The following is a 10,483-nucleotide window of genomic DNA, read 5'->3' as shown; positions in this document are numbered from 1 at the left end:
GGCAGATTTTAGCAAATTTGAAAAAACTGAAATGTTAACACATATCCTCCTTAAGCAGAAACATGTCTGCTAATTTCTGCAGTTTTTCATTCTGGATAAACGCTGAAAGCGGTATATACTGTATTATGCAAATCCCGTTTGGGTCTTTTGATGAGATTCTGTGTGCTTGGTTTAACAAATGGCAAAAACAACAAAAAATGAAGTCTTTTTAAAACGGTCAAAGTGTGGAGTGGAGACAGTAGTTTATAAACTGGTAAAATATCAAGAATATTAATACGTTTGGGAGATTTCTGCAAAGAAGAGTACAGGCCGAAGAGGAAGAATAGAGAAGGGGAACCGCCCTGTCCTCCCACTGACCTTATGTCTCAACCCACATTTGATCATATATTCAGTGTTTCCCAAGAAGTGCAGACATTTCTTCGCCAGCGTCCACCAATCACAGCAGGCAGACATTTCTGGGAAACCTCGTCTCACATAATTCCGTGAAATGAACTTGGCCCCTTAACTCAAAATCTGTGGCAGTTTCACGGAAACGCTTTAACGTATCACCAGAGGGATATCGCCTTCACCGACGGCCGCCAGAGGGATATCTCCTTCGCCGACGGCAGCCAGAGGGATATCTCCTTCGCCGACGGCAGCCAGAGGGATATCTCCTTCGCCGACGGCAGCCAGAGGGATATCTCCTTCGCCGACGGCAGCCAGAGGGATATCTCCTTTGCCGACGGCAACCAGAGGGATATCTCCATCGCCGACGGCAACCAGAGGGATATCTCCTTCGCCGACGGCAACCAGAGGGATATCTCCTTCGCCGACGGCAACCAGAGGATATCTCTTCGCCGACGGCAGCCAGAGGATATCTCCTTCGCCGACGGCAGCCAGAGGGATATCTCCATCGCCGACGGCAGCCAGAGGGATATCTCCTTCGCCGACGGCAGCCAGAGGGATATCTCCATCGCCGACGGCAACCAGAGGGATATCTCCTTCGCCGACGGCAACCAGAGGGATATCTCCTTCGCCGACGGCAGCCAGAGGGATATCTCCTTCGCCGACGGCAGCCAGAGGGATATCTCCATCGCCGACGGCAGCCAGAGGGATATCTCCATCGCCGACGGCAGCCAGAGGGATATCTCCATCGCCGACGGCAGCCAGAGGGATATCTCCATCGCCGACGGCAACCAGAGGGATATCTCCTTCGCCGACGGCAACCAGAGGGATATCGCCTTCGCCGACGGCCGCCAGAGGGATATCTCCTTCGCCGACGGCAGCCAGAGGGATATCTCCTTCGCCGACGGCAACCAGAGGGATATCTCCTTCGGCGACGGCAGCCAGAGGGATATCTCCATCGCCGACGGCAGCCAGAGGGATATCTCCATCGCCGACGGCAGCCAGAGGGATATCGCCTTTGCCGACGGCAGCCAGAAGGGATACGCCTTCACGGACGCCCTCCAGAGGGGTTTGGCCTTCGACAACCTGTTTGGCCGCCTGAGAGGCTTTGCCTTTGCCGCCGACCGCCCGAAGGATTCTGCCTTCGTCGCCGGCCACCTGATGGATTCTGTCCCCTGTTGCCGAGGCCTCTCTGTTTCCCTGTCCTGGGGCCTCTCTGTTCCCTGTGGCCCTTCTCTGTTCCCTGTCCCGTGTGGCCTCTCCGTTCCCTAGCACCATTTGACTTTCTTTGTTGTTCGTCCGCTCGTCCCTCCTCCTGTCCCCCTCTGCCCTCCCGGGGTTGGCTTTTGTTTTGTTGGATTTTGGGACATCTGGGATCTGTCTTTGGTTTTTCCTCCTTTGTGATTGCCCTAATGTGTTTCACCTGTTTCCCAGCCCTAGTCTCACCTGTTACTTGTTTCCTCATTTACTTTGTGTATTTAGTCTCTGTGTTTTCCTTTGTGTGGTGTGGGAGCATTAGTTCTGTTCTGTGTTGGGATTTATGTTGTTTTGTCTCTGGTGATTTTTGCCTCCAGAGGCCTGTACTACGAAGCACGATCAACTTGTCCTGGATTTCTTTCAGTAATCTGGCTTCACTTAACCTAACAACCGCGGTCCCGCATAACCTGTACTACGACGCTGGTTATCAACTAGTTCAGTCAACTCAGGGTTTCCCAATCCAGTGGCGCGCGGTGTTTGCGCACCACGACCAATTGCAAACATCTACCAGAGCAGCATGTTATATATAAGAAGAGCAAATTATAATTCTCCATAAATATGAAGAACACAGACACGGTTTTACAGGGAAAACGCAAAACAGTCGCTGCTTCCTAAAACAGGAAGGAAAGCTGGCAAAAAAATAAATAAATAGCCGACGCTGTAGATGTTTAAATCACAACGCTTATTAATATCACTTCCTCATCAGTCAGGACCAAGATCTGACCATAATTACATTTGTGCTTTCCATAAACTGTTGTTGCTTTAGCCTGTTATTTCAGTTGCAACCCTGGCAGTGGAAGCGATCGTTAGAGCAAATAAAAAATATAAAAACATAATTCAAACCGATGTGCGCATTGGCGACACACGGCTCAAGAAGCCGATAAGTAATTCCCTCCCATTAAAATATATAGGCTATATTTCATAAAAATACCCATGTTAACGGGGTTGTTGGTCTCTATAAAAATAAATGTAAATGTTTTAACTTTTATGAGCGCACCCCTCTCTCCACCTCTCTCCCCCTCTCTCTCTCTCTGCACCGAGCTCCGCCTGATCTTCTTTAAGAACGGTGACGCCGTTATCAATCGACCTATTGATTGGTCAGTAGGCGATGCTTTTACCCCGGTTGATTTCTGATCTCCAACTTAACCTGCTCCCCACCAGGTTAGGTGTCCAGCATGAGTTACCACGGTGATTGAACCCGATAACAACTGATCCACCTTTGTAGTACAGAAAATCCTGGGTTGAACCTTAAATTAGCTCGTTAACGCCAAATCCTGCTTCGTAGTACAGGCCTCTGGTCTTCCTGTCTTTTGGATTATTTTGTGTTTATCTGCCTGCCAACCTCTGGACACTTTCAGTTGTAAGTTTTTGCTTTAATAAACTCCTTTTTACCTGCTTTTGGGTCCTAGCCTAGTCAATCCCTCAGCAAACTCTGACAAATTCTCTGTTTGTGTAAACGAAGGGCACAAACGAAGGAAAATGTCTCCATTTGTCAAAATAACCGTACGTGTAAACAGGGCCTTAAACACTGAATGTTAAAGCCTGAAGAGTTACCACATGGGGAGCGCAAAACAATCTGGCGAGCTTTAAGGAGTCTCCCCCTGCTGGAAGTTAGAGAGAATGCAGCTTTAAAGGAGAACTCCAGGCAATTTTTACGGTAATCTTGATAACTATAAATATTTGAGACCTGTCAATAGAAAAAAAAAAAAAATTAGCCGAATTGGTGCTAGCAACACGGAGCTGCTTCAGCTAATGCCCAGAGCTCCCACTTAGCTAAAACGGCAGTTATGGGGGCATAATATAAAGAGTGCCTTTGTGCCTCTTAATAGACACAAAATGCAATTAAAGCTGCGAGCAGCGATGGACGGGCCCTCGCGCCTTTGCGCGCGTTGGGGTTACCGGCGAACTCAGACACCGCAAATCATCAACAATGAAAAGGGAACTCCCCGCTGAGTTCAATGATACCTCACACAAGACTCTAAATCATACGGTTCATTAGCTGTGAAAAGGGGCGTGGCTAAAGCAAGGGGGGCGGGCCAAACCATCACCAATGAAGAAGGAACTCTGTGCTGAGTTCAATGATACCTCACACAAGACTACATTAAACGGTTAAAATGTTATGAAAGGGGGCAGGGCCTGAGTAAGTGGGTGTGGTTAAACTATAGGGGGCGGCTCAGTATCACATGTAGATCACACATTATGAGTTTCATGTAAATCGGATAATTTTTGTCATATAAGGCGTATTTCCTCTTGCCAGTGGGGGGCGCTATGACCAAAAGTCAATTTTAGCCTGTAGGTGTCCTCAGGCCTGGACCCTTGATAATCGTGAGAAATTACTTAAACTACTTCTTTGTTCATCGCTAAAGACTCAAAATGGCCGCCACGTCATGCCCAAAAGTTTTTCTTTTAATAAATTTTCATCGTTAAGGTGTTGGGATGGTACAGACCAATTTTGAAGTTTATCGGATGAAATCTCTAGGAGGAGTTCGTTAAAGTATAGCACCTTGACTTTTAGGCCTACTTCCTGTTGCCACTAGGGGGCACTATGACTTTAAGTAAATATCGGCCTTTATTTGTCCTCGGGGTTGGACTCGGTGAAATGCATCTGTAACTTCTTAAGATGGCACAGACCGAGTTTGAAGTTGATCGGATGAAATCTCTAGGAGGAGTTCGTTAAAGTACGACATGTGGAAATGGCCAAAATCGCACTAATTTTGAACTTTGAAATCAAAACGGCGGACTTCCTGTTGGGTTTAGGGTATGGCTCTAATGAAGTTTTTTGTACATCTTGACATGATACATATGTGTACCAAGTGTCGTGAATCTACGTTAAACGAACTGCAGGGGCTCAATTTTTTTAACTTTCAAGGGGGTGCTAGCGAGCCATTTATCTCCGAAACCCTTAAAATACATAACTTTTCACCAGACTTGATGCGACCGCCAAATTTGGTGAGTTTTTGAATATGTTAAGCCCCTCAAGAAGCAGAATTTATATGTTTACAACAATTAGAGTTATTGTTAACACTATGGAGGAAATATTTATTCATAATTCAAATTGAAAGTCCAAATTGAATTTTCCATTTGGCTTTGGCTTTTGAATTTAATATTTGGCTTTTGAATTTCAATTTATCATTGGCTTTTAATTTTCATTTAATATTTGGCTTTTGAATTTCAATTTAACATTGGATTTTAATTTTCATTTAATATATGTCTTTTGAATTTCAATTTAACATTGGATTTTAATTTTCATTTGGCTTTTGAATTTCAATTTAACATTGGATTTAAATTTTCATTTAATATTTGGCTTTTGAATTTCCATTTAACATTGCCTTTTCATTTGGACTTGACACATGTCAATGTAAATGAGGAGGCGTGGCCCAAAGGCTGGTGGGAGGGTCTGAAACCAAAGGGGTGCAGAGGCACCTTATGAGCAGCAGGGGGAGCTTACTGCTGAGGAGCACACTGTTAAGCATCTGTCTGCAGATTCACCACTAGGCTGGCTCTGGTTTCACATGATAGAAAATGATGATGGAGGCTAAACACAAACCACATTTCCTGCTACAACCGTGAAGTTTTCATGTAGTTACTATAACTGGTCCCGTGTTAGTGAGGACTAGATTAGGACTGGATTTAAAGCTGATTCTGGTTCCCAACTTCGCCCCAGGTGTGTCTGTTTAAAACACGACTCAGACAACTTCTCTCTTTTGATGTTATATTTAATTAAGCAACAGTAGAAACATGGGTGTGGGTAGCTCTGCTTACGTGTGTTTGTGTGTGGTCAGATTTTGAGGATGAACACACACACTTAACAGTGTGCTCCTCAGCAGTAAGCTCCCCCTGCTGCTCATAAGGGGCCTCTGCACCCCTTTGGTTTCAGACCCTCCCACCAGCCTTTGGGCCACGCCTCCTCATTTACATTGACATGTGTCTAGTCCAAATGAAAAGGCAATGTTAAATGGAAATTCAAAAGCCAAATGAAAATTAAAATCCAATGTTAAATTGAAATTCAAAAGACAAATATTAAATGAAAATTAAAATCCAATGTTAAATTGAAATTCAAAAGCCAAATATTAAATGAAAATTAAAAGCCAATGATAAATTGAAATTCAAAAGCCAAATATTAAATTCAAAAGCCAAAGCCAAGTGGAAAATTTAAAAAATAATAATATTTTTAATTTGATCTCGCTTTGTTTTCCCTTTGGACTTTCAATTTCTCTTTGGACTTTCAATTTGAATTATGAATAAATATTTCCTCCACTTGCTAAAATCACAATTTGAAGATGAAAGTCTAATAGGCAAACATACTTTTCTTCATGCAGGTTTTGTTATGAACAGTATTAAAGTTTGGATTGATAACGAGGACATTATGGGTAACAATTGAGCGAGAGTCTTTTCAGACTTTAACATTTGATTATATATGTGTAATGGGAAAAATTACATTTAAGCATAATGCCTTATATTTTTATGTTTTATTTCTACTTTAATTCTCTCACATTATTGAAACATTATTAAACTGCTGAGTTGTCCAGTCTGGAACATTATGTGAGCTGTTTGTCTGAACCGATAAAGGTACAAGGTCACCCTAAAACTATCTCATGTTTTCCCATGCCAGTTAAGATGTAACTGGGGGGGTGAAAGTCATACAGGGAGGAGGAGGTGAGATGGCTCCAAGATGTCTCTTGTATTTCTCTGATTGTCTTCACGTGTATCAGATTGCCTGTCAAAATTGTAGCGTCATAATAATCTAAGTGCGTGTGTGCTGTCACTCTGAAGATGTATATAAGTCTGGTGTTCTGTTCACTCATTGGAGAAACTGACTCCACACTGGGCTGCAGCCTTTTGTGAAATCATGTTGCTCCATATTTGCAAATATATATTTTTTAATAAAATACTAAACCCAACTTGGTTCTAGTCTCAGTCTGTCTTATTTTTTTCAATTTACATCTACATTTAAATCTGAAAAACTCTCCCCCCTGCTGCAAAGGAAAGTTCCACGACAAACATGGCAACGAGAATGGGAATCATGCAACATTGGTTCACAAATGATTTCTTTTTGGATCAAGACTACTGTCAGCTAGTGTAGGAGCCAAAGCCCTACTTACTGAAATAATTCCAAAATGGAGAATTCCTACCAAAATCTGAAGTATAGTGGTTTGCATTCAAAATGCAACATGCCTACATTTGACAAAAGCTCTGCTTATTGTACTGAGGTATAGAATGTGCACGCGCAAGCAACTTAACCTGTCACCTTTTAGAGATTTTGTTTACAGCACCTCCACACATTGGACTTGGGTGAAGAGGACACCCACCAGACACACCACTGTGTGAGGACCAACTGGTAACGGATTATGTCTCAGTGCAAAAGGCACAAATTCCTGATGACATGCTAACAACCACAATGAGAGCAGCAGAGCCACTCAGTGAGGTGATTGGTTAACCCTCACTGTAGACTAAGCTTACAGAGCAGCAAGGCCATAGCAACACACACACACACACACACTCAGAGATAAGAGAAAAACAGGAGCTGTGCATGTAGAGTTCAGCAATGATTTTGATATAGTTTGTCATGAATTATAAGAATGTGATATGTTTCCCATATCAGGTAACAAATTGGATAAATAGAGGTCAAATTGGAAGTACTTAGGTTTGTTCTATAGGCCTAAAAACTTTAATTCATAATGATTTTTAGAACTACCAGACAGCAAGTAGTATAACTTTGGGTTGCAAACTAGAGATAAAAAGAAAATAAACATATTTTTGTTTAATTTGTCTTAGTTTATTGGTTATATTGAAACCAATACAGGTTGATATGAGATTTCAGTCTAAAAACAGTTAATTTAATATTGTACTCTAGTGAGTTTTTTTTTTTTAGTAAAACTGCACTAAAGACTTTGTTTGTATTTTGATTTGCTATATCACAAATAGGTTCAAACTAAATTAATTGATGTTGACGTTGAAAACACTTTGGTGAATGGTTTTCTTTTAAAAGAAATGATTTATTGAATTTTGTGTTGCTTTTATTCAGGTTTTGCTGTGTAACACAGGACAGTGTTAATGGCTAAACCACTGAACAGATTATTTATATGTGCTGCGTTGTTTTGAGTCATGAGCTTGTCATGCCTCAAATAGAAAGGATATAGTAGCAATAATAAATTGGGTGTTTAATGAATGGGGTGTTCACATCATTTTTTTAATTTAAAAACTATTCTAAAGAATTTAGTTTTGTTTTGATTGACTTTCACTATTTACTGAAACACAACCCTTAAAGTAATCTAAAAGAGAACAATTACAAAAGCAGTGTTTCCTTTTTAGCACAATGGATGTATGGATTTTATAGAGTTAAACCAGCATGAGGGAAAGAAATGCAGTTTTATAATTATTGATATTCATTAAAATAAGTAGACACTTTTCCAAGTGATAATATTGATAAAAGAACAAATAATGCTTTTTGGAGTTCTGTTTTGTGCCACACGGCGCCTCATTTGTGTCAGTCGGGTCCATCTCGCCCCCCCTCCAGCTGCAGGACCAGTAAAAACTGTCTGGAGGTTCGGACCAGCAGACGGACTGAGAGAAGGAGGGGGGGGGCACCGTTCTGCTCTGACACATCTGACACATTGTGAAGTTAAGTAGCACACAGACTCACATTCTGAAAATACACACATTATTAGGAGAAGATAATTAGAAGTACTTATTTTTACTTTTAAGATAAGTATTCAGTTGATGTGTCAGGAAATGTTTAAAGTACGTTTCATTGTTCGAATCTGAATTGGATTGATGAAAATTTGATAGAAATAACTTTGGCTTTAGGTAAAGTCTGACATAAAACATCTGTAAACTATTTTTGGGTAAATACAGGCATAAATGATCCATTCAAAGACTTCCTAGAAACCTGGTTTGAAAAGGGGAATACCTTAATTTGTATTTTTTTAGTCTTTTGCACTTGCTGCATCTTTCCTGGTGACCTGTGTAAGTTGTGTAAGGGTTGTGTGAGTGCTGAGATGGGGTTTGAAACCATGATGATTAAATGTATCAACAACTTGGAGATATGATTAAGACTAAATATCTAAATGAAAATGTTTAATATTGATGTGACTGCTTAATGATGTACATTATGAGTAATGTACTGAGACAATGGTATACACATATTCATTTACTATTTACTCTCATATTTATATGTTTACACGAAAAGTAAAATATAATATAAGTTAAAGATAACTCTTATAAACAGTAAAAGATAATACTTTTATACCATAAAGATAATAATATATAATATACTAGTATACTTTATAAATAGAAGGGATAAAAATTCAGTCAGGAAAAGCTTAGAGGAAACAAGTTCTTTAGAGAGAAGTGCACTGGATGACTGGCTCAGGTTACAGCAGGCGTGTCCAGCGAGGAGGAGTCTGACACAAGGCCTCGTGTCTCGGAGCTTTCAGCACACCAACATCAAAACTGGAATTGACTCAAATGCCTAAAAGTTTAGAAAAAAACAGAAGTTGCCTTTCAGGCCAGTTCCTGCTGGTACCAGAGAGCTAAACGTACTTTTGAATTAGGATAATAGGTTTCCTATTGATGGATTGGATAGGAGTTCAAATTAACAGTTACTTTCAATCGGAAGTCAATTATATTTGATCTACTTCTTGCTTTTATCTGAGGGAATTTCCCCACTGGGGGCTAAATAAAATCTTTCTTATGTCATATAGCTCATAAACAAACATTTGGTTTTTGATTTCAAAGACAAATTATGTCATTTTTAGGAATAACTAATTTGGATTTCAAAGACAAAAAAGTTAGTATCAGAATTTTGTCAAATGCTTACAGATGCTATTTGTAATCTGACATATTTGGGTTAAAAAGAATTAGGATTTTTTTACACAAAACATATGTTTATGAAATATAATGTTTTATTATCATCAAACTGCCCGACCAATATATAGGCCTACAAGTGCAACTGAAATGATTAGTTGCTAAATCAATTAATTGATTGACAGAAAAACTGCTTTGATCGTTTCCAGTTTCAAAAAATGGTTGGACTTTTCGATATTGCTGTTTTTATTGTACCTTAAGTACATATTTTTAATGGAATATTGGTGGTAACAGAAAATGTTTACTATAACTATCTGTATGAACCTTGTTTAATTGACTAACCCCAATGTAGCAATATTTTTGAATGAATGATGACATAGATCAAACTTTGAAAAGCAGTGTGTTTAAATGCTCCTTCTTACAGAGGCTCAAAACAGCCAAGAAGGGGACTACACACACACACACACACACACACACACACACACACACACACACACACACACACACACACACACACACACACACACACACACACACACACACACACACACACACACACACACACACACACACACACACACACACACACACACACACACACACACACACACACACACACACACACACACACACAGACACACACACACCCGAAACAATGGTAAAGATTGTTTCCAACGATTTGTCAAGTGCTTGTGGACGAACCTCTGACAATGGAAGAACATGGAAGATGCTATTGGCAAAAATAGATATAATCATTAAAGTAATTTGTGTATTGTGATTATGTTGTAATCAAAAGGGTGGAATGTAATGGGAAAAATTATATTTAAGCATAATGCCTTATATTTTTTATTTCTACTTTAATTCTCTCACATTATTGAAAGACAGTTTATCTCAGTTTCTGCTTAAACTACTGAACATTATGTGAGCTGTTAGCCTGAACCGATAAAGGTACAAGGTCACCCTAAAACTATCTCATGTTTTCCCATGCCAGTTAAGATGTAACTGGGGGGTAAAAGTCATACAGGGAGGAGGAGGT

Source organism: Perca flavescens, chromosome 15, assembly GCF_004354835.1.
Source record: "Perca flavescens isolate YP-PL-M2 chromosome 15, PFLA_1.0, whole genome shotgun sequence".
NCBI lineage: Eukaryota > Metazoa > Chordata > Actinopteri > Perciformes > Percidae > Perca > Perca flavescens.
This window is presented reverse-complemented; position numbering follows the sequence as displayed.